A 22,844-nucleotide genomic window follows, 5' to 3' on the forward strand; every position below is an offset into this window, starting at 1 on the left:
TGGACCATAAAGAAGGGTTAAGTGCCGAAGAATTGATGCTTTTGAACTGTGGTGTTGGAGAAGACTCTTGAGAGTCCCTTGGACTGCAAGGAGATCAAATCAGTCAACTCTAAAGGAAATCAACCCTGAATATTCATTGGATGGACTGAGGCTGAAGCTGAAGCTCCAATACTTTGGCCACCTGATGGAAAGAGCTGACTCATAAAGACCCTGATGCTGGGAAAGATTGAAGACAGGAGGAGAAGGGGACGACAGAGGACAAAATGGTTGGATGGCATCATCAACTCAATGGACATGAGTTTGAACAAACTCCAGGAGATGGTGAAGGATAGGGAAGCCTGGTATGCTGCAGTTCATGGGGTCGCAAAGAGTTGGACCCAACTGAGCAACAACATGTATAATGTGTCTGCATAGTGGAAGTACCATATATATGCTGCACATTTCTTATCAACCCCATTGAAATTGGCAAGAACTACCCTCCTCCCCTGGCTAGAGAAGTGGTTGTTAAATACATACCAGTACACTCTTGGGTATGATTATGATGTTGTGGTTATGTTTTTTAGAAATTTTTTACCTGTTGGAGATGAGGACTGAAATAAGCCCGATAAAGGATTATATCTAGTATTTGTTTCAAATAATCCCACTGGAGTGGGTATCATGTTTGTTGTGTCAGAGTAATGGACACACAGGCTTCATTTTACTACTGCTCTCTACTTTTGTGTATGTTTCAAATTTTCCACAATAAAATGTTAATAATTAAGGAATGTGCTAAGTTGCGTCAGTCGTGTCTGACTTTTTGCAACCCATGGACTGTAGCTCACCAGGCTCTTCTGTCCATGGGATTCCCCAGGCAAGAATTCTGGAGTGGGTTGCCATGCTCTCCTCCAAGGGATCTTCCCGACCCAGGGGTTGAACTCATGTCTCTTAAGTCTCCTGCATTGGTAGGTGAGTTCTTTACCACTAGCTCCACCTGGGAAGCCCAATTTAGGAATATTGCAATATAAATAAGTTGCCTATACCCAGTAGATGGTCTAGTACCTGTCTATCCCTCAAACTTTGGTGCATCAAACATTGAAAAAATATGATTCTCTAATTTTAGAGCCCTTTCTTGTAACTGGTTGATGTAGATCATTGAAATAAATGTCTCTTTCTTATTAAACAAAATCAAGAAATCACTATGTACAGTTTACCATACCTGTAAGTATAAAGGAACCCAACAGAGCCCTCTATGACACTGAAAAGCTCTCCCTTCACAGTGGGATGAAAATGTACTTGTGGGATTGCAATCCTGTTTGCAGAAGCAGTTGAACAGATAGGGGAAAATGAATCAAATTATTGCTCAGAGGACTACTTTGGGCTATATGACAGCTGTGTACCCTCTAGATTTATTTTCAGTCTAACTGATTTGAGTCATTGCTCAAGAAAGGAGTGCTGTCAAGTGCATTGTCTTCTCTGCAGTTGATGAGCCTTTCTAAACATTGCCTTGCTGATAAAATTGATGTGTTTGGAATTGCTGGCCTATGAATTAAATTAGGCCAAATCCAATGACTTAAAGCACGTAGCCTAGGTTATGTGCTGACTATCTCACAGAGTGCACAAGCACAATATTTTTTCTAACGTATATCTAGACATCAACTGGATAATTTGTAGCTTAGAATACATCTATTTTTTTTTCTAAGTTTGAAGTCCTTTTTAATTTCATTCACTGTATGCATCTGGAGACTGGTGGTAGTTTTCTTCTTTTCTTTGATTGTATAATAATTCCTACTTACCAAATGCAGTTGACCAGAGAAAAAAATTTATGTAGAATAAGGAATGCAAGTGATCACTGTGATTATCCCATCAAGCAGAGTGGTGAGGAAATTATTAGGTTTTATGTGAGGGGGACAGGGAAGGGCAATAAGAACCTTTAGGGGAAAGTAGTCTATAATATTTATCTTGTAACTTTAAATTATGTGAGTTTCTAGGCTGTGTAAGAAATACAGGCTTAGACCATCCTCTGGATTTAACCACATACACCAAAAAAAAAAAAATTAAAATGTCAAGCAGTAAAAATAACAGATGTTAAACTCAGGTACCCTGGGGTCAGATTACCAAAAGGAAGTCTAGGTTGAAGCAGATGCTGCAAACAGGAACTGAGGTCAGGAAACAAGAAGTCAGAGCAGGAGGGTAGAAGAATCATAACTCCTTGTAAGACAGAGCTTGGCAGAGGAATCACCCGGAGAATCTGGGAAGGTATAACACTTGGCTACCATTTCTGCCACGTTCATTCTTTTGTACCAGTAACCTTCAATGCCCTACAGAATCTCACAATGATACAGGTCCTAAAAGAATTTCTTTGGAGTATATGAAGAGAAATCATGGTTCAAGATGAAGTTAGAATATGGAAATTGAGTAATGATTGCTAAGGAAAAACACACGTCAAGTTTGTGAAGTACAGTAATCACAGGACTGTGATATATTCACTCAGCAGTTATTTACTGAGCTCCTATTATCTGAGTTAAAAGCTAGAGAGAGACATGTCATTGAACTTTACAGATAAAAGCTTTGTGCTCTTGGAGCCTACTGTGCCTGGTGGGTAGACACAGAAAGTAGACAAAATAATTATGTAGTACATTAAACAGAGATAAATTACATAGAGAAGAACAAAACAGGAAGTATTCTTCAGAATTGGATTCCCCAAGGATACATTTCCCAATTCTATCAAAGCCAGCAAAGGAAAGATTGATATTTATAAATATACAAAACGTAGCACATCTGAAATTCCTTCCTGTTTCTGTTAACTCTGTTGATAAGCTAAATATATTCACTGTTTCTGCAACCAACCAGTAAATTCAGAGCACAAAATGAAGGTTAAGTTGCATGAGAGAGAGCAGCTTTTTTACACCGAAGTATACCATGAAAAGGGACTTCCCTGGTGGCTCAGACAGTGAAGCGTCTGCCTCCAATGTGGGAGACCCAGGTTCGATCCCTGGGTCTGGAAGATCCCTTGGAGAAGGAAATGGCAACCCACTCCAGTATTCTTGCCTAGAGAATCCCATGAATGGAGGAGCCTGGTGGGCTACAGTCCATGGGGTCGCAAAGAGTCAGACACGACTGAGCGACTTCACTGCACTTCATACCATGAAAAATCTGCCCTTACACATTTTGTTAGAGACTTGGCCATTCATGATCAGGAAGGCAGTGAACACCTCCAATGGGAGACTGGCAGTTCATATTTAAAGTCTTTCAATCCTGTTTACCTCCATTTGGGCAGACAAGTAAAAGTCACCTTAAGAGGCGTGTATGAGTGTGTGTGTTTTATAACATACAGACTTTATATTTTAGTCAACTTGATTGCCTTCATAAAAAATTAAGTTGTCTTATCTTTAAATAGAAATGTTCACAAAGGAAAGTATTAAGTGAACTACTTTTTATAGGAGATAGACTCAGTCTACATTTAGTTTTTAATTTTAAATAACTTATTTTTTCCAAATTACCAAGCACAAGCCTTTGAATCCAGCATTGGCCAGAGTCAGTGGCAAAAACAGTCTAACAACTCATTCATATGTTCTCCAATCCGCAGGGCTCCAGTTTATTTCCTACTGCCTACCTAAACCTTACCACCTAAAAGGTACTTCAAACTCAGTATTTTTAAAAAACCATTCTCCACTGACCAATTTTCACCATTTACCCTGGGTCCAAAACAAGGGTGGTCACTTGTCCCTGAGTCCTGGCTCTCCTTAACGTTGGGTTTGCCACCAGTCCTGATTAGTACCTGAGTGGCCCTAGGATGGTCTTGGTCCCTGTCTCCTGTACAATGTCACGAACCTCCGTCCAGAGTTCGTCATGCACTCTATCAATCAGATCTAGTCCCTTAAATCTATTTCTCACTTCCACTGTATAATCATAAGGGATTTGATTGAGGTCGTATCTGAATGGTCTAGTGGTTTTCCCTACTTTCTTCAATTTAAGTCTGAACTTCGCAATAAGGAGTTCATGATCTGAGCCACAGTCAGCTCCTGGTCTTGTTTTTGCTAACTGTATACAGCTTCTCCATCTTTGGTTGCAAAGAATATAATCAATCTGATTTCGGTGTTGACCATCTGGTGATGTCCATGTGTAGAGTCTTCTCTTGTGTTGTTGGAAGAGGGTGTTTGCTATGACCAGTGCATTCTCTTGACAAAACTCTATTAGCCTTTGCCCTGCTTCATTCCGTGCTCCAAGGCCAAATTTGCCAGTTACTCCAGGTGTTTCTTGACTTCCTACTTTTGCATTCCAGTCCCCTATAATGAAAAGGACATCTTTTTTGGGTGTTAGTTCTAAAAGGTCTTGTAGGTCTTCATAGAACCGATTAACTTCGGCTTCTTCAGCATTACTGGTTGGGGCATAGGCCTGGATTACTGTAATATTGAATGGTTTGCCTTGGAAACGAACAGAAATCATCCTGTCATTTTTAAGATTGCATCCAAGTACTGCATTTCGGACTCTTTTGTTGACCATGATGGCTACTCCATTTCTTCTAAGGGATTCCTGCCCACAGTAGTAGATATAATGGTCATCTGAGTTAAATTCACCCATTCCAGTCCATTTTAATTCACTGATTCCTAGAATGTCGACGTTCACTCTTGCCATCTCCTGTTTGACCACTTCCAATTTGCCTTGATTCATGGACCTAACATTCCAGGTTCCTATGCAATATTGCTCTTTACAGCACCGGACCTTGCTTCTATCACTGGTCACATCCACAACTGGGTATTGGTTTTGCTTTTGCTCCATCCCTTTATTCCTTCTATAGTTATTTCTCCACTGAGCTCCAGTAGCATACTGGGCACCTACTGGCTGTCTGAGGAGGCCTTACAAATAGCTGTGAAAAGAAGAGAGGCGAAAAGCAAAGGAGAAAAGGAAAGATATAAGCATCTGAATGCAGAGTTCCAAAGAATAGCAAGGAGAGATAAGAAAGCCTTCCTCAGTGATCAATGCAAAGAAATAGAGGAAAACAACAGAATAGGAAAAACAAGAGACCTCTTCAAGAAAATTAGAGATTCCAAGGGAACATTTCATGCAAAGATGGGCTCGATAAAGGACAGAAATGGTAGGGACCTAACAGAAGCAGAAGATATTAAGAAGAGGTGGCAGGAATACACAGAAGAACGGTACAAAAAAAGATCTTCAGGACCAAGATAGTCACGATAACGTGATCACTGACCTAGAGCCAGACATCTTGGAATGTGAAGTCAAGTGGGCCTTAGAAAGCATCACTACTAACAAAGCTAGTGGAGGTGATGGAATTCCAGTTGAGCTATTTCAAGTCTTGAAAGATGATGCTGTGAAAGTGCTGCACTCAATATGCCAGCAGATTTGGAAAACTCAGCAGTGGCCACAGGACTGGAAGAGGTCAGTCTTCATTCCAATCCCAAAGAAAGGCAATGCCAAAGAATGCTCAAACTACCGGACAATTGCACTCATCTCACACGCTAGTAAAGTCATGCTCAAAATTCTCCAAGCCAGGCTTCAGCAGTATGTAAACCGTGAACTCCCAGATGTTCAAGCAGGTTTTAGAAAAGGCAGAGGCACCAGAGATCAAATTGCGAACATCCGCTGGATCATGGAGAAAGCAGGAGAGTTTCAGAAAAACATCTATTTCTGCTTCATTGACTATGCCAAAGCCTTTGACTGTGTCCATCACAATAAACTGTGGAACATTCTGAAAGAGATGGGAATCCCAGACCACCTGACCTGCCTCTTGAGAAACCTGTATGCAGGTCAGGAAGCAACTGTTAGAACTGGACATGGAACAACAGACTGGTTCCAAATAGGAAAAGGTGTACGTCAAGGTTGTATATTGTCACCTTGCTTATTTAACTTATATGCAGAATACATCATGAGGAACGCTGGGCTGGAAGAAGCACAAGCTGGAATCAAGATTGCTGGGAGAAATATCAATAACCTCAGATATGCAGATGACACTACCCTTATGGCAGAAAGTGAAGAGGAACTCAAAAGCCTCTTGATGAAAGTGAAAGAGGAGAGTGAAAAGGTTGGCTTGAAGCTCAACATTCAGAAAACAAAGATCATGACATCTGGTCCCATCACTTCATGGGAAATAGATGGAAAAACAGTGGGAACAGTGTCAGACTTTGTTTTTTTGGGCTCCAAAATCACTGCAGATGCTGATTGCAGCCATGAAATTAAAAGACGCTTACTCCTTGGAAGGAAAGTTATGACCAACCTTGATAGTATATTAAAAAGCAGAGACATTACTTTGCCAACCAAGGTCCGTCTAGTCAAGGCAATGGTTTTTCCCGTGGTCATGTATGGATGTGAGAGCTGGACTGTGAAGAAAGCTGATCGCCGAAGAATCGATGCTTTTGAACTGTGGTGTTGGAGAAGACTCTTGAGAGTCCCTTATACTGCAAGGAGATCCAACCAGTCCATTCTAAAGGAGATCAATCCTGGATGTTCATTGGAGGGACTGATGCTAAAGCTGAAACTGCAATACTTTGGCCACCTCATGCGATGAGTTGACTCACTGGAAAAGACTCTGATGCTGGGAGGGATTGGGGGCGGGAGGAGAAGGGGACGACAGAGAATGAGATGGCTGGATGGCCTCACCGACTCTGTGGACATGAGTTTGAGTGTACTCCGGGAGTTAGTGATGGACAGGGAGGCCTGGCGTGCTGTGATTCATGGGGTCGCGGAGAGTTGGACACGACTGAGCGACTGAACTGAACTGAACTGAACTGGCCCTAGGATCCATGCCCATAAACTATTTTGCAAAGTACCTGCTTGAAAGAGTGATGGTACTTTAAAGTATTTGCTTTTATTCCCCCTTTTCTCACATTCAGTCACATCTTAGTTCAAACCTTCTTTTTTTGTTTTTATCCCTTGGACTATTGATCTGGTCTCATACATTTCCCCCTTCTAATGACTCCTCCCTGCTACCAAAGCAGCAAATACTAAATTTCTGAGTTTGAAATTTAACACTGACCAGATCATTTCACTTCCTTGTATAAAAATCTTCATGGTTCCATAGCATGGTACCCAAGTCTCTTTATGATCTGAACCTAAGTGGCCTTTTCACCCCACCTTCTTCAACTTTCCCACAGGGTTCATTCCCCAGAGCAATACTCAGTCAAAACTTAGCCTAGCCAAACCCCTAATAAAGGAATAAAACCTTTATTATGTTAGTAAATTATCCTTGATCAAAGTGAAAACGAAATTCACCAGACTGCTCATTGGCCTTCCAATGAATAATTGAATATTAACTCACACTTCATGATAAAGCCTTTCACCCAACTTCATTCCTATTTCCTTTCCTCATATCTCCCATCAGCCAATACTTGTCAAGTTTTTTTCTGTTGCTGCCTCTAAGTCGCTTCAGTTGTGTCCGACTCTGTGCGACCCCACAGACGGAAGCCCACCAGGCTCCCCCGTCCCTGGGATTCTCCGGGCAAGAACACTGGAGTGGTTGCCATTTCCTTCTCCAATGCATGAAAGAGAAAAGTGAAAGCGAAGGCTCTCAGTCGTGTCCTACTCTTCGCGACCCCATGGCCTGCAGCCCACCAGGCTCTGCTACTTAAATTCACTCCTGTTAGTTTCACCGACACTACCCCGTTTGGGTCCCCACTACTCAGTTATTGAATTACTACAGTAGGATCCTACCTGCTTCCCTTGCCTGCACTGTCTCCCCTCACTTCTCCTGTCCCAGGGGTCTCCCATGCCCCACTAGGTTCATTTTCCTAAAACAGTCCTTGCATTCTATTTTAGAACATATAGTGTTTCTCTTTTGTGAGTCAAGACAAACTATATTCTTCACTCTGGAATCTTAAGTCTTGAAAGTGTCTTTGTACATCATTGTGAAGTCATTTCCCTTTGGCTAGAAGACTACCATCCGTCATCAGTGGGACCTGCTGACTCATTGCTCTTCCTCACTCAAGACCTCCCTGCTCTTGCCCTTCCCCAGCTGGAATTCTTCTTGATCCAGCTCCATCTTATTCCCAAAGTCTCAGATATACATCACCTATGCTGCTCTCTCCATTCCCTGAACTCTTACTGTTGGCCTTTGTGAGAGGCAGCATTAATAGTGAGAACACCACCATATTTGGTGTCAGTAAGGGGATCAAGCTCCTGTTCACCATACATCTGACTTAGGCAGCTGTTTTTCCTCTCTAAGCTGGTATCCTTAGTAAAGTCAAGTGAGTGATTTAAGTGACTTATGGGAAAAATTACTCCATAAGCTTTAAAGCATTATGCAGGTGTATCTCACTGTTGTTTCAACTACACTGTTCAGTCCTTGATTATATGTATTTCTGTTCCCTATTCATTTTGTGTGTATTTCCCATCGCCCTAAGTTTTGAGTGTTTGAAGGGTAGATGTGAGATGAAATGCAGAAGTAAAATGAATTCCCATTTAGTGAGTGTCATTCCTTCTTGTCCTGTTTAGCCCACAACACAGCAGGTGTTCAATAAATTCTCCCCGTCAAGAAAATCCAGTGAATACAAACGTAAACGAAAAGGCACTAGAGTGGAAAGTACAGGGAAAGAGTAACTGGCAGACAGTGAGATGACCAGAGGAGACTGTCAAGGCCACTGGCCTGCCTCAGTACTGACGGACTTTATCAGCTTACTGGTGGGCTCATTAGACCCCTAGGCCGTATCTTTAGACAGGATGATAGAATTGCCTCATTTTCTTAGGAATAATACAGTTCTTGCATAGAATAGGCTCTCAAATGTTTATTGAATTCACTATCTACATAATTAATTATGCATCCTATTATATGCACACGGTTTATACAGGCATGTATAGTGCCCGTGGGTGGATGTCACTGACATTCATAGTTGGTTTTTTTTTTTCCTTTAAATTTCATTCTCGTGTGTAGCAGCAGTGTCTGCTTTGTCTACAGAGGAGCACTGGCCTATTTACCTTTGCATTGTGTTTGTGCAGTGTCTGACAGGGAGTACCTGATTCCTTGTTGAAGCCTAGCTTATTTACCTAAGAAATGTCTATAGAAATATTGCATTATTTTTATAGTAAGCTTAGTCAGATCCTGCTTAAAATTAAAAAAGAATAAAAGTAACTGTCAGTAAGTGGAAATTCCTTCTGTTTTTGCACAGGTATCTTTCAGCTGCCTCTTCCACAAGGCAGACCTCTAGGAATGAAGGAAAAGGTGCGGAGAGCAGGTGCTTACGATTCTGCTTGGTAGGGGAATATGATCTGTGACAAGTCTTGTTTGATAACACTTTTCTTGAACAATAAAAAGAATCATTAGATACGTATAACTCTTGTTATGTCTGGGTCACTGAGTCTTCATACTCAGTGAAAAAACAAACTGATCAAACAGTAAAATATGGTTCCTATTTTTAAGGAGTTTATAATTTAAAGTAAATCACAAGGAATGACAGAAATCTCGGCAAAACCATTAGGAGGGATTTGCTTGTTACCTTAGAAGCAAAAGGCACATTTCTCCAAAGTAAGTCATTAAAGACTGCGATTGTTTTCTTTTTTTTTTTTTCAGGACTGACTATGTATCATGAAAATGATAGCTTAACCCTGTTTCCATTCACCAGGCAGGTGGGTGAGCGCCCTCGTTTCAGATGAGCCAGCCCAGCTGCAGGAAAAGGCATTTGCATAGGAGGTTGAGGGGAATTACCAAACAACAAAATGAAGACTTCTGCTTTTGCAATTCCTCCTAGTACAACTTTAAATAAATTGATGTTTCCATAGGAATGAATTCTTACACGAAATCTTAATAGTGCTTCAGCAGATTCCAAATGTATTCTTTCATCTTACTCTGCTTTCACAACGTGATCATATTTGTTCTCACTTCCTGGTTTGTCCACACAAGCCTGTTGCTGGGGAATGTTTAAACAAAGTGTTTATGAAAGAAGGATATAGTTTTTAATGGATGTGTTTTGATTTGATGTAGATTTAGTTCCCATAGTAGTTTTTATAGAAATAAGATTTCTGATGCCTAAACTGGTAAATCAATTACGTAAAGAACACTTTTAAAAAATCTCTTTTGGCACTGAATTTAATTAATTTACCTTGTGGTAAAGTCTACAGAACTGTTTGATTAGGCACCGGTTGTGAAACAAATGAAATGTTGGCCCATGATTAGAGTAATTGTAACTTGATTTTAAAAAGAGATTTGGTTGCATGGTGAGTGACATAATGCCTAACGATTTCTCCAAAAGAAAAGCCCATATACTCTTGGGTGGATGGCTTGCCTCGGGCATGTCTAACACGGCCACTTGTGTATCTAGCACCATTGTGTATGTGTGTGTGTGTAATGACTGCTCTACTCTGTTACAACATTGCATGAAATATTTGGCTACTAATTCTAAAAGTATTATTTTTATCTCAAAGCATCTAAATTCTACCAAAGTATTCAAGTACCACCTAGTGTAGAAAAACTAATCAGGAATTTTCTTGGCAGTCCTATGGTTAAGACTCCATGCTTCCACTGCAGGGGCCGTGGATTCAATCCCTGGTCCAGGACCTAAGATGCCTGCGTGCCTCTTGATGCAGCAAAACAGTAATAACAACGACAGAAACTAATCAAATCCTTGTCTCCTTTGAAAACATCAATTACGACTTCTAGGAAAACTCTGTCCCCTCAAAATCTAATTGTTTTTTCCAGTTGCATCATTTTACTGGCTAATCTGAAAGCTTAATATTTTTAAGCGTAACTGCTTTTCTACTTGGTATTTCAAAGTCCCAATATGTTTTATTTTACAAGGTGACATGCTGTATACCCTAATACAGAATTAGGCTTCCTGCTGTCATCCTCAAATCCTTTCCAATGCATACTTCCTTATGCTTTCAAATTAATTTCCTTAATATATACTAATATGCCCTTGCATTTTTTTCCCATCATTCCTCTGCTCACATGCCATCAGTGGTTTCCTATTGCTTGTATTTTCTAATCTAAATTCCTTTTTGCTCTCATAAAAATACTTGACTATTAATTCTAAAAGTGATATTTCTATCCCAAAGCAATTATTTCTCAGGTGCCTGTTACATACCAAGGGCTGAGATGCATCTTGAAAAATTCTTAGCCTGACAATCTAGACTTTAACCCTAATCTACTTTACACTCATCTCCATTATTGCTGGCTCAAAAATTCCACTCCATCCGCACTAACTAAATTCCACCCCAGTCTCTTCACTAACTTCTGAAATATCCTTTTGCTTTTTATTTGTTCCGCATCCCTTCACATAAAATATTATGTGCCCCTTATTAATCCTACCTTCTATCCCTCATCCCATTACCTCCCATTTATATAAATCCTGTGCATTTTTCTTGGTCCAACTCATAAATCCTGTGCAATGGCTATTATTTCCTTAGCATACATTACCTTAAAATACAACTATGTGATCCATTTGTTTGATCTTTCTTGTATTCATGCTTTATTTACCAAAGCATAAGCTCCTTTTGAAGTTCATGTCTTGAGTCTGACACCTTTCTGTCCCCTTCAGCACCTGGGATGATGCTTTGCACCCAGTAGAGGCTAGGTCATGATTGTTGAGGGTACCTAGTGCATGAAAGGTGTGGAAGTCCTCCCGCGCTCTGAGCCCCATCTCTGGCTGGGACCAAGTTGGTGGCACATAGGACCCTCTTCACTCCTGTCTCTGTTCAACTGACAGTGACTTTGTTGTTGTCTTCCTTCGATGAGTAAAGACTTTCCACAATAGAAACACGCGTTGTTATTGGGTGGAAATAGAAAAATGTTATTTATCATGTATGGATTAAGGGGAAAATAATAGAGATAGGAAAAAAAGACACCATTAGCTTTCTTGGCACAATCTTTCTACCTTCAAGTTTGTTGCTGAGAAATAATCATAGATTCATTTGCTGTGCGCAGAGGGGAAACCCAGGTCACTGACCAAAGATGATACCTGTTGTGCTGCTCAATTTGTCACTGAGCCAGGCAAAGCCCCACCCTGATTTACAAGTCATGTATTAAACTTCCAGACAGCGAGTGTGGCTTCTGTTTCCTGGAAGCCATCACAACTCTAAACTTTCAGAGAGAGCATGGTTTCTCTCCTTTGCTAACACCCCATGAAGCCACAGAGTCCTCTGAGTTCTGAAGCCCAAAGCCAACCCAGTGTGTGGAAGCCCTACCACTCCCCTTCTTTGGAATGGGGACTACCTACCTGATTCCTGTTATTACAGTTCTTTGTGGGTTCTTTTAGAAGCCTGACCTTCCTCTTATCACCTCAGTAACCCCAGAGCTGCCTTGAATTATTCTTAGGACCATGCCTAAACTAAACCTTTTTCTCTGCTGACAGGGCTAGAATAGAGACATAATTTCGTAAAGGATTCTGGTGATTTGAAAATTAGATGATGCAGTGTTTGTAGGAAATGGTTCTGGGTTTTGCTTCAATCTAGGGGGAGGGAGGTTCTAATTTTAATTATTTTAATGTTCATTTAATATTTAACAGCAGTTCTGCCTGCTTAGCCCTGGGCATACAATGATGAGCATGAGACATGTAGACCTCCTAGAGCTTATTGTTTTAGTTGAAGAGAAATAAACCTCAATTAAATGATTACATAAAGGTATGTAATAAATGCTGTGAAAGCAAGGAATAGAAAACTAAAAAAGCCGGATGTGAAAGTCCTGGTCAAAGGTGTCCCTTAAGAAGTAACTTCTCTAAGTCATTAACTCAGGACATCCATGGCTTAAGTGACTGCCTGCTCTGTTTGGGCCTTGAAGGTGAACCTGACTTTCTAAGTGGACCACTTGGCACGGTTTCAGACTACAACTATTTTGAATAAGAATTAGCCCTCCTGTAAGACTGTTCTCATGCAATGTGATGCCATGAGTAGTATAATAAATACATGTATATTTGGTCTTTGCCTTCAGTTTATAACACAGAGCTCCAAAAATCCTTGGAATTTCCTGATAGAAGCATCTTTTGTTCCACAGGATGAGTCCCTTTTAACCCTACCCGAGTTAATGCAAATAGAGTGACTCTGGGGTGGCTTCTAGATGGGGGCTGATTGCCATAGGAACCAACCAGGTGATTAGAGGGTTGGAACTTTCAGTCTAGCCACTGACCTCTGAGGAGGGAGGAGGGGGTGTTAAGAGATTTCTAATCGCCAGTGGCCAGTGATTTAATCCATCATGCCTATGTAATGAAACTTCCAGAAACATGCCTAGACTACAGAATCTGGGAACTTCCAGATTAGTGAACATATTGAGGCTCTGGGAGGGTGTCATACTTAGTGCATGAAAGCTTCACACCCTCCGCCACCCTCCCCACACACACCTCCAAATACTCACCCTGTGCATCCCTTCCATTTGGTTGTTGCAGAGTTGTATCCTTTATAATAAACATGTAAGCATAATATGTTTTCCTGAGTTCTGTGAGTCATTCCAGTGAATTATCAAGCTTGAGGAGGGGGTTGTGGGAACCCCTGAATTTGTAATCACTTTGGATAAAAATGTGGGTCAGAGTCCCTGGGACTTGAGACTGGCATCTAAAGTAGGGGCAGTCTTGTGGGACTCTACACATAAACCTGTGGAATCTTGCATGAACCTAAGTGTCAGAAGAGGATTGCGTCGAAGGCTATCCAGTTGGTGTCAGAGAAGGTAATGTCAAAAAAGACGACTCACTATGTCTACCCTAAATGGAAGCCAGACATTTCTCTGCTGCAGCAGAGCAGCAAGTGGAAAGCAGTGTTTTTGACCACCAGCAGGCGTTAACCAGGGTTGCAAATAGGAAGAACTGATTTAACACCAAGGTGAAAGTGGACTTTTTAACTTCTGAAAAGTAGATGATATAAGAGCTTGCTTTTCAAAACTGACCTACTTCTCTCTTAATGCGCTTGCTCAATCGTTTACTTCCCACACCTTCCAGGGAAAACAGGAGCCAGAAGAGATAAGCAGTCTTGGCTGATAGAATGTTTTAAAAGGCCTCTGGGTTGGGCAGACAGGAATGGCTGCACTTCTTTGGCACTGTGAACCAGAGATTGTGGGTGTTATTTTTTTAATCTGTCTTTCTTTCTTCCTTCTTTCTTTCCTTCCTACCTCTCTCTTTCATCCCTAATTAACAGTATGAATGGTCCATTTTCAGTCGAATTTGGAGAAGACCCATGTACTTGAGTTATTGTTTTCTCACAGTGAAGAGACTATTGTAGTTTTGTGTTTTGGTCACATATTTCTACCTGGACCCCTGTGCCTTTTTAAAAAATTCTTTTTGACTTTGTAGTAGGACTTCGATGTGAGGAGGCATCAGTGACTCTGTAACACTTGCTGTTTTGTTTCCTTGGAACCAAGGTGGTATAAATAAAGCTCACTTCATGGGCTGTTTTGTTTCAATTTAGGATAGTGCCCCAAGGCCAGAAGCAGGATCCTCCTCTAAAATTACCAGCAAAAAAATTGGCTTTCTCTAATGGGTTCCCCTTTACATTTAGGTACACCTTTAATGATTGCAACGTGCTTCTGCAGTATTTCTTTATCACTATTATCAAGTCATGGGGGCAGTATAGATTGGCCCTATTTCAAAGCCTAGGACATGGTGGCCTGGACTAAGTGAGTGGTTTGCTTTAGCCCCTGCAGATGGTGGTGGAGGCAGACGTGGGAATCGTTCCAGTGTACATTTTCCACTGTGAGCAGAGAAAACCAGCCCCTACCTCCTACTCTCACTTGTGGGTGGAGTGGAGGGTTAGGGGAACAAAAGATATGAATAAATAAAACGTGGGCAGTTTGCAGTCACCTAAAGCAGCTCCAGAACATTCACAGAGCAACACCTGTTCTCAAGTGACTGGTGATCACAGAATAAGGTCCAATCTGCCCAGCCTTTGGGGAAGGAAATAACAAGAGCTAATAAGACCACAAAAGGAGCTGGATAGCTCTCCTTTCCATGCTGTTCCATTGCCAACTTCCCTCCCACCCCCCTGAGGCATTATAATAACAAATAACCAAATCAGGAGATGATATGTTTTAAAAAGAGGTCTGTAGCTACAGTATGGAGTTGGAACTAAGGAAGTCAAGAAAGGAGGCTTTTCCAGCTGTCTTCCCCAAAGATGAGGCAGGCTTCATCCAAGGCAGTGGTAGCAGGGATGCAGAAGGGAATAGTTTAAGAAAAGAACCAATTGATTTCAGAGAATAGAGGAAAATAAGGTTTGGGGTTAGGTACGAGAGTTCTGGATGTTGCCATCAACCTTCAGCATCATTCAGCTGTCAGTGTTAATGTTGCTTCCAATAGTCAGGCACTCAGGAAGAGCAGGTTTGATGTGGGTGTTGAGAAGTGACAGGTTCAGTTTGGGAAATGCTAAGTTTCAGTTTTCCATACGTCTCAGTGTGCAGCCAGGAAGATAATGGGGAGGTGATCCTGTGGTTTAGGATTAGGGAGCTGGGCTTGTCATGTAGTGTTTGGGAATCATCTGCAGGGAGATGTGGATGATTCTTAATAGAGGATGTCCCCCCAGGAGAGATATACATGCGCAGAGAAGCTACTAGCCAGGGACTGAATCCTGGCAAACCCTGCTGCCTAAGGGATGATGGTGTTAGGACCCTTCCATGGTTCCCACTTACCTTTCTAGCTCAGTTAACATCAATGCTTTCATCATATGCTTCACCTGATGACCTTCCTTTCTTGCGGTGACCCAATTTTCCTCTCATTTTGGCAAGACCAGTTTATTAGTTTCTAATTGCATACCATTCAGTGTACTCTCCAAAACACAGCATTTACCGTCAGGTTAATGCTTTTCCTGGTCATATCACTTTCTTCTCTTAAAGCCCTGCTCCACTCCCATCACTCCAAAGTGGTCTTTTCAGATTAGGTCTCACTTAGCTCCAGCTTCAGTCAGTCAACTCACAGGATGGTGGAAATGCTGGGAGTCGGAGGGTCTATCATTTGGCTCTCTGTAACATGACAAGTGAGGGAAGTCGGGTCAGATGAGGTGAGATGACTTGTCTAACATATGATCAGTTAGGTATAAAGTAAAGAGTAGAAATTGGGTTTTCCCATACCTAGTCAGGGATTCTTTCTGTTAGGGCATGATGCCTCCGAGTCTTGATTCTTCCCTATGCCATGGTGATAGTTACTTTCCTTCATTTAAACATCCAATCTCATTACTACATTCCCCTCATCCTTCTTCAATATATCCCTGTGGAGAGGCAGTGCAGTTATTTCTCATTTTAAATTGGCTCTCATTTGATATGGACCATTACCTTTATTCACTCATGCCTTGAATGAACATTTCTGCCACACATAACGCAGAGATCAAGGAAGTAACAAGGCAGTCCTACAGAATTGTGTGTTATGAAAATCTCAAGGATTGATTGATTGACCACTCTAAGAGCCCGATAAGTATGTCTGCTATCATTAAGGCAAAGGATTGTGGCGAATCTTCTCTAACCACTTCTACACACAAACACACACACATACAATCTCTCCATCTTAGCACTAACCTCTCCCTCCACCCTGTCTCACACCCTATAAGGCTATCCTAGATGCTTTTCGCTGAACTGACCTCTTTATAAAAGAAGATTAACAGGAGGATCAAATACTTTCCAAATTCATCACAAGTTATTAATGGCTTTTATAAACACGTGGGTTCTTCATTTCTTTTAGGAGAAAAAAAAAAAAAGATCTCATATGTATGTGTTTTCCTAACTAGTCACTAGAAGATTTTTGAATGTCTTAGCTTCTTTATATATGGCTGTTTATCTAGTATAAAAGAGACCCATGCCTTTTCTGGGCAAATTAGTGAGATCATATCTCCCCCACTCAAATCCTTCCAATTAAAAGTAACCAAAAAATTAATAATGAAATATTTAGTGTTATAATAATTGGTGAATTATGGACAAAGCAAATTTGACATGGTATAACTATATTTTTATGTGTTGGTATGTTTGTACATGGGGGCCTGCTGTGTATTTCGTTTGTGTAATCCATTTATGCTCATTTTAAAGCAGTCGGGATTTCCCTGGTGGTCCAGTAGTTAGGACTCCATGTTTTCATAGCCAGAGGTGTAGGTTCAATCCCTGCTCTGGGAACTAAGATTCCGCAAGCTGTGAGGCATGGCCAAGAAAAAAAAAAAAGAAAAAAGAAGCAGATAGTTTTCCTGTTTTACATGAGAGATTTTTTTTGTGGTAAACTATATATAAAATAAAACGTACAGTTTTAACCATTTTAAAGTGTATAGTTCTGTGGCATAAAATATATTCACATCTGTGTGCATCTGTGATTATAGACTTTAAAACATGGCCTTGGGTGACATTAGCTGTATCTGACTTGTCTGCATCATGAACCTTGATTGGAAAGATTGGCATTGCTAGAACAAGTGGAGGTTACTTGGACAGGTTAACTTTTTAAAAATGTTGCATCACCCTGTGTTGTTTTGGCTTCACAATACTTGGTCTTCCCTATGTGTCATATATTAAATAATTGAGGTAAGTTACATTTATATTTATATTTCACAACACTTTGTAGTAACTGAAGTCATGTAATACATTGCAAAATCTGGCATGGAATTCACTAACTTGGGTGGAGAACCAAACTCCCTAACATCCAGTCTGGTTTCTCTTTACAGGGTAATACTTTAAAGGCAACCTTTAAAGAATTCATTTTAGATATACCTATTAGTTACCATAAAAAATTTCCATTGTTAATGGTAATTAAAAATTACCATTTTTGAGCATTTACTTCGAGCCTCCTGCTATGCTGAGCATTTGACTTTTGTAGTTACCTCATTTAATTCTGAAAATATTTAGTTCTTATTGTCATCGTTATTTTGCAGATGAGAAAACTGATACTTAGTTTATCTAAGATCAAGCACGTGGTGAATGACACAAAACTTGATCTTAACCATTCTGCTACACTCCCTTCCTCATAAGAGTGTCAGGTAAGATCTAGGCCTGACAAAGCAACTAACAGATTAAGACATGCAATAGCTTCTTTATTAAGTCATTCAGAAAGGTCATATTTAGGTGTTATGGCATAAATTTATTTTGTCGTTTTAATTGCTAAGTCATGTCCAACTCTTTGTGACCCCATGGCCTGTAGCCCTCTGGACTCCTCTGTCCATGGGATTTTCCAGGCAAGAATACTGGAGTGGGTTGCCATTTCCTCCTCCAGGAGATCTTCCCCACCCAGGGATTGAACCCACATCTCTTATGTCTCCTGCATTGGCAGGCAGATTATTTACTACTGAACCACCTTATTTTAATAGGAAAACCAGGAAGAAAAGCCATGTAAAACATCATTTAAATACAGATGAAACTTGGGTTACTCCTCTTGTCATTACAGGGATGAGTGAATGTTTCTCTATAAGAGGCTGTGGCAGAGGATGCACACCTGCTCCGGCTGGCTGTCATGCTGATCTTAATTACTTAATAGAGGCAAGCAGGATGGAGGGAGCAGTTGGTGATTCTGTTTCACTGGATGGAATACTGAGTAATGAACAGGAAAACTTTACAGATCTGATTTTTAGATTGTGTCTTTCAGTTTCTCTAAAAGATAGATTTAGGTTTTTTCTTTTTTTTAAGCATTCTCACATTCTATATAAAACTCCTTTTAACATAGCTCACTGGGGAGGCGGTGTAGCAGATGGCTGTTAGTCAGAGCTGGTGTGAATTCTGGCTTGCTTTGTGAGCTTGAGCCTGAGCAAGCTTCTTGGTTCCTCTCGTTCTCACCTTTCCCACCATTAGAGTTGAGACCATATTATCTACTCACTAAATGCACATTACATGGGAGCCTTCTCCTTTCCACCTCCCACCGCCTTTCTCCATTCAGCAGACCGTTGCTGAGAATCTTGTGTGTTAGCCCCTCTCCTGCACGTGAACTCTTCTAAGAGCTCATAGTGAGAGGCGGGAAGGCATCTGACCAGCTCTTGGTGATGCAGTTCAATAGCAGCGGTATAACACTCAGCCCCTGCCTCAATGCTGAAGAAGCAGCAGGTACGGAACCACTCCCTGTTTTGGGGAGTGAGTGGGTAGCAGTGTTTGCTTTAAACATCTTCTGTGTTGAATGTTTAGTGGCCATTCAGTACTTGGTGAACCTTCAGTTCAGTTCAGTTCAGGCCAGTCGCTCAGTCATGTCCAACTCTCTGCGACCCCATGAATCACGGCACGCCAGGCCTCCCTGTCCATCACCAACTCCCGGAGTTCACTCAAACTCATGTCCACAGAGTCGGTGATGCCATCCAGCCATCTCACTCTCTGTCATCCCCTTCTCCTCCTGCCCCCAACCTTTCCCAGTATCAGAGTCTTTTCCAGTGAGTCAACTCGTCGCATGAGGTGGCAAAAGTACCTTATAGTTTTATATTTTGTGGTCGGAAATTAGCTTGATCTTAACACGAGTCTGATCTGCAGTGCGTGGCAATTTATTTTTGTCATTGGGTTGACAGTATGGTAGTGCAGATATAGCATTTTTTACAGTGACCACGGTCAGAAGTTACTGGTTTTATGAGACTGTAACCATCCCAGGACATGAATATTGTCAGCTTGATCATAGCACGCAGTATTGTGGAACTACAATAATTAGGGAGCACCTAATATGTGGCAGGCCCTGGGCAATGTCCTTCCCTTCCCAGAGCCTATGGTCTTGGGGGAAGGTGGACTGGGCATCAAGTGGGCACAGAATGACTTGGTGCACATTATCCTTCTTAGGTGGCAACTTGATACTTCCTTTGGCCCACGTGTTTTCTCATTGCCTTATACTGTTAATTTGTACAAAAGAAGAATTGTGAAGTCATAATTTGATAAGATATTAAGGTCACTTAAGAATGCTGTGGCATTTATCCAGCGATCCATCACTGATTCAAATTGACTCGCTGTCATTATAATGCAGCCAGTCAGGCTGAATTTGACAGCGCTTCTCTGTTCAGATTTGTGAGATGTCATGTTTGGTGAGTAAGTTGGCAAATATGAATTTTTCTCCTTTCTTTCTGAAGGGTAAAGGCTTAGCTTCTGCTTCTGAATCTCTGCACCTGTCAAGAGCTGATGGAAGTGCCTGAGGCTCTGTCTCCACTGCTTTACTTATCACCCTTCCAGGCCCACTGTACTCTGCGTGCACATATCTTTTAGAGAGCCAGGCCTGCTCCTCCTTGGTGCTTAACTGGGTGGGGAAACCTGATCTGGTATTGTTGGTTCACTCGATAATTACTTAGTATTTATGATGAGGGCAAAGGCAGGACTGAGGCATGGGAGCACCCTAGGTGGACTATTAACTTGTCACTCTGGGCAGGCTAATGATTTGATGCCACTTCAGCCTGCTATTCTTTAAATATTCGTTCACAACATTGTTAAGAGAAGCCAGGAGCTGTATGAGAGATAATAGGGTAGCCAAAGAGTGCCTCTAGTTCCCCCCTTTGCCAGGTCTCAGGATCTCAACTGACCAGAAGAAAAGTAGCAGATTCCTTGCCTTTTCTTCCAGCCATATTCTGTACCGTCCCTGAGAAAAGGCATAATATTTTAGTTTAATTTCACTAACTTTCCAAAGATGTTTGAACACCCCATTGATGAATTGGTACAGGGAAGCTGCCATAATATCTAGGCCCTAAGTCTAGCCTTAGAAGGAGACACTGGGCTAGATCCTGAGAATATAGGTAAATAAGATTCTGCCCCAGCCCTCAAGGAACTAGAGACAGTAACTTATTACGTGTTATAAAATAGCAGGAGAGAACTATTGTTCAGTTGCTCAGTCATATCCAGCTCTTTGCAACCTCATGGACTGCAGCACACCAGGCTTCCCTATCCTTCACCATCTCCTGGAGCTTGCTCAAACTCACGTCCATTGAGTAAGTGATGTCATTCAACCACCTCATCCTCTGTTGTCCCCTTCTCCTCCTGCCTTCAATCTTCCCAGGATCAGGGTCTTTTCTAATGAGTCGGCTCTTCCCATCAGGTGGCCAAATTATTGGAGTTTCAGCTTCAACATCAGTCCTTCCAATGAATATTCAGGGTTGATTTCCTTTAGGATTAACTAGTTTGATCTCCCTGCAGTCCAAGAGACTTTCAAGAAGTCAAGGGACTTTTCTAACACCACAGTTCACAAGCATCAATTCTTCAGTGTTCAGCCTTCTTTAAACCATAACTTTACATATCTTTGCTGGCAAAGTAATGTCTTTACTTCTTAATATGCTGTCTAGGTTTGTCATAGCTTTTCTTCCAAGGAACAAGTATCTTAATTTCATGGCTGCAGTCACCATCTACAGTGATTTTGGAGCCCAAGAAAATAGTTTTTCAGTTTCCATTGTTTCCCAATCTGTTTGCCATGAAGTGATGGGACCAGATGCCATGATCTATTAGGCTTCTGGGAAAGCAGATGGAAGAACAGTGAATGTAACTTGTGGAGGTCAGTGTGGCTCAAGGCAGTGATTCATGACAGTGATCCTAGGGCGAGATCATTGGTGAAGTGAAATACCCTTTCTTAATTTTAAGTAAATCTGGTATTCAGAGTTTGAATCTATCAGATGGATGAAAATAGGATACTTTCAGTTTACGCAACGTAAAGTGTTAAACTTATGGAATTGCACAAGGCAGGTTGAGTTAGTGTGACATTGCAGTGATTCTTACTATGTTGACCTGGTAGCTTAGATGATAAAGAAAGATTCATAATTCCTTGCTACATCTTAAAAGGAATCTATCACTGAGAGAGAAATTCTCTCAAATGGAAGGCCTTTCTCAGATTCTAAAATTTTATGGTAGGCCTTTGCATTACTACAGAGAAGTTTGTTTCCTCAGACTCTGCTATCTCCACTGATTAGAAGGAAATAAGAGCCCCTGGCGTCTCAGTTTTCAAAGTAAAAACCTTGGGACCTTTTGTGCTTTGTATCAGAAAGCTGGTCATCCCCTATTGTTCCTTAATCCACAGTCCCTTGGGAGTATTCTGTTTTGTGTCCCTGCCTGGGAGCTTTCTGAAAAAACCTCTTATTTGAGAAAGGGAGTTCTCAGTGTTTGTCATCTCCAGATCTTCCAGAATACATTTTTAAGGTTATCTTGGGATTGATTTTTTTCAGGGAAAATAAACGTCTTGTGTCTTGCCCCTGGGGAGAGTAAATGTTTTTCAGAGGGTAGATAAGGCCAGTTTTGTAACACTCCAGCACAGCGAGCTGGGGAACTCGCTGATGCTGCCTCAGCAGCTGGGTTTGTCACAATGATTGTGACAGTCCAAGTCCTATTTTAATCTTGCCTAATATGGAATATTTATTCTTAGAAGCATTGTGATTTAGTACTTTCACATTTCATTATTCCAGCTTGTACTGTTTGGTGCTGGGGAGGAAGAAAGGTGTTAACTTTTGCTGTTGTTTCTAAGATGAATTTGCGTGATTTGATTTTAGGCTGGATGAAGACACTGAGCCACATTTTGTTGGTTTTGCTTTTTTTTTTTTTTTTACTTGACAACAGTGGCTTCACTCTGAGATGACAAGCTGTCATTGTGAGAGAGTTTGCATTAAGTTCTACATTTGTATCTTCTCAGCAAAATACTCCAGTTTAGGTAAATGTGAAATGGAAAAGAGTAATGAAACTCATTGTTGAAACATGTTGGGAAGCATTCAAGCCAATTCAAAGAAGTGTGCAGTAAAGCAACAATGAGATTCTTTTCATATATGGAATTAGCAAAGACTTTTATTTTTAAAGATGATTCCCACCTCTGGTGAGGGTATTACTCATACTGTTCACAGGAAAGAAAATTAGTGTAATCTCCTTGGGAAATAATTTGATATATCAGAAGCTTTAAAATGTTTATGCTCTTTAGCCTACTACTGTTACTTCCAGAGGTCTCTGCAAAGGAAATCACATGAACAGAGTTACGTATTAGTAATAATATGCATTATTAGTAATAAAAAGAGAAAAATCTATGATTCAGTAGGGAAATGATTTTGTAAACTATGACATATCCAGGTGT

At 41.0% G+C, this 22,844-nt stretch overlaps 1 protein-coding gene across 11 annotated transcripts in view; it reads left to right on the top strand.

Annotated features, from left to right (window-relative positions):
* Positions 1–22,844, top strand: part of LRRC8B (leucine rich repeat containing 8 VRAC subunit B) — a 73,495-nt gene that overhangs the window by 23,627 nt on the left and 27,024 nt on the right. Inside the window, exon 1 of one of the 11 annotated variants that reach the window (XM_088835466.1) lies at positions 17,734–17,838. The exons of the other annotated variants lie outside the window; for them this stretch is intronic. The gene's annotated coding sequence lies outside the window, so the exon portion shown is untranslated. Of the gene's footprint in view, positions 1–17,733; positions 17,839–22,844 lie in introns of those variants that run through there. 11 annotated transcript variants of the gene reach the window in all.

The sequence above is a fragment of the Moschus berezovskii genome, chromosome 4, assembly GCF_049115385.1.
Source record: "Moschus berezovskii isolate FMDL1 chromosome 4, NW_MosBer_1.0, whole genome shotgun sequence".
In the NCBI taxonomy this organism is placed as follows: domain Eukaryota; kingdom Metazoa; phylum Chordata; class Mammalia; order Artiodactyla; family Moschidae; genus Moschus; species Moschus berezovskii.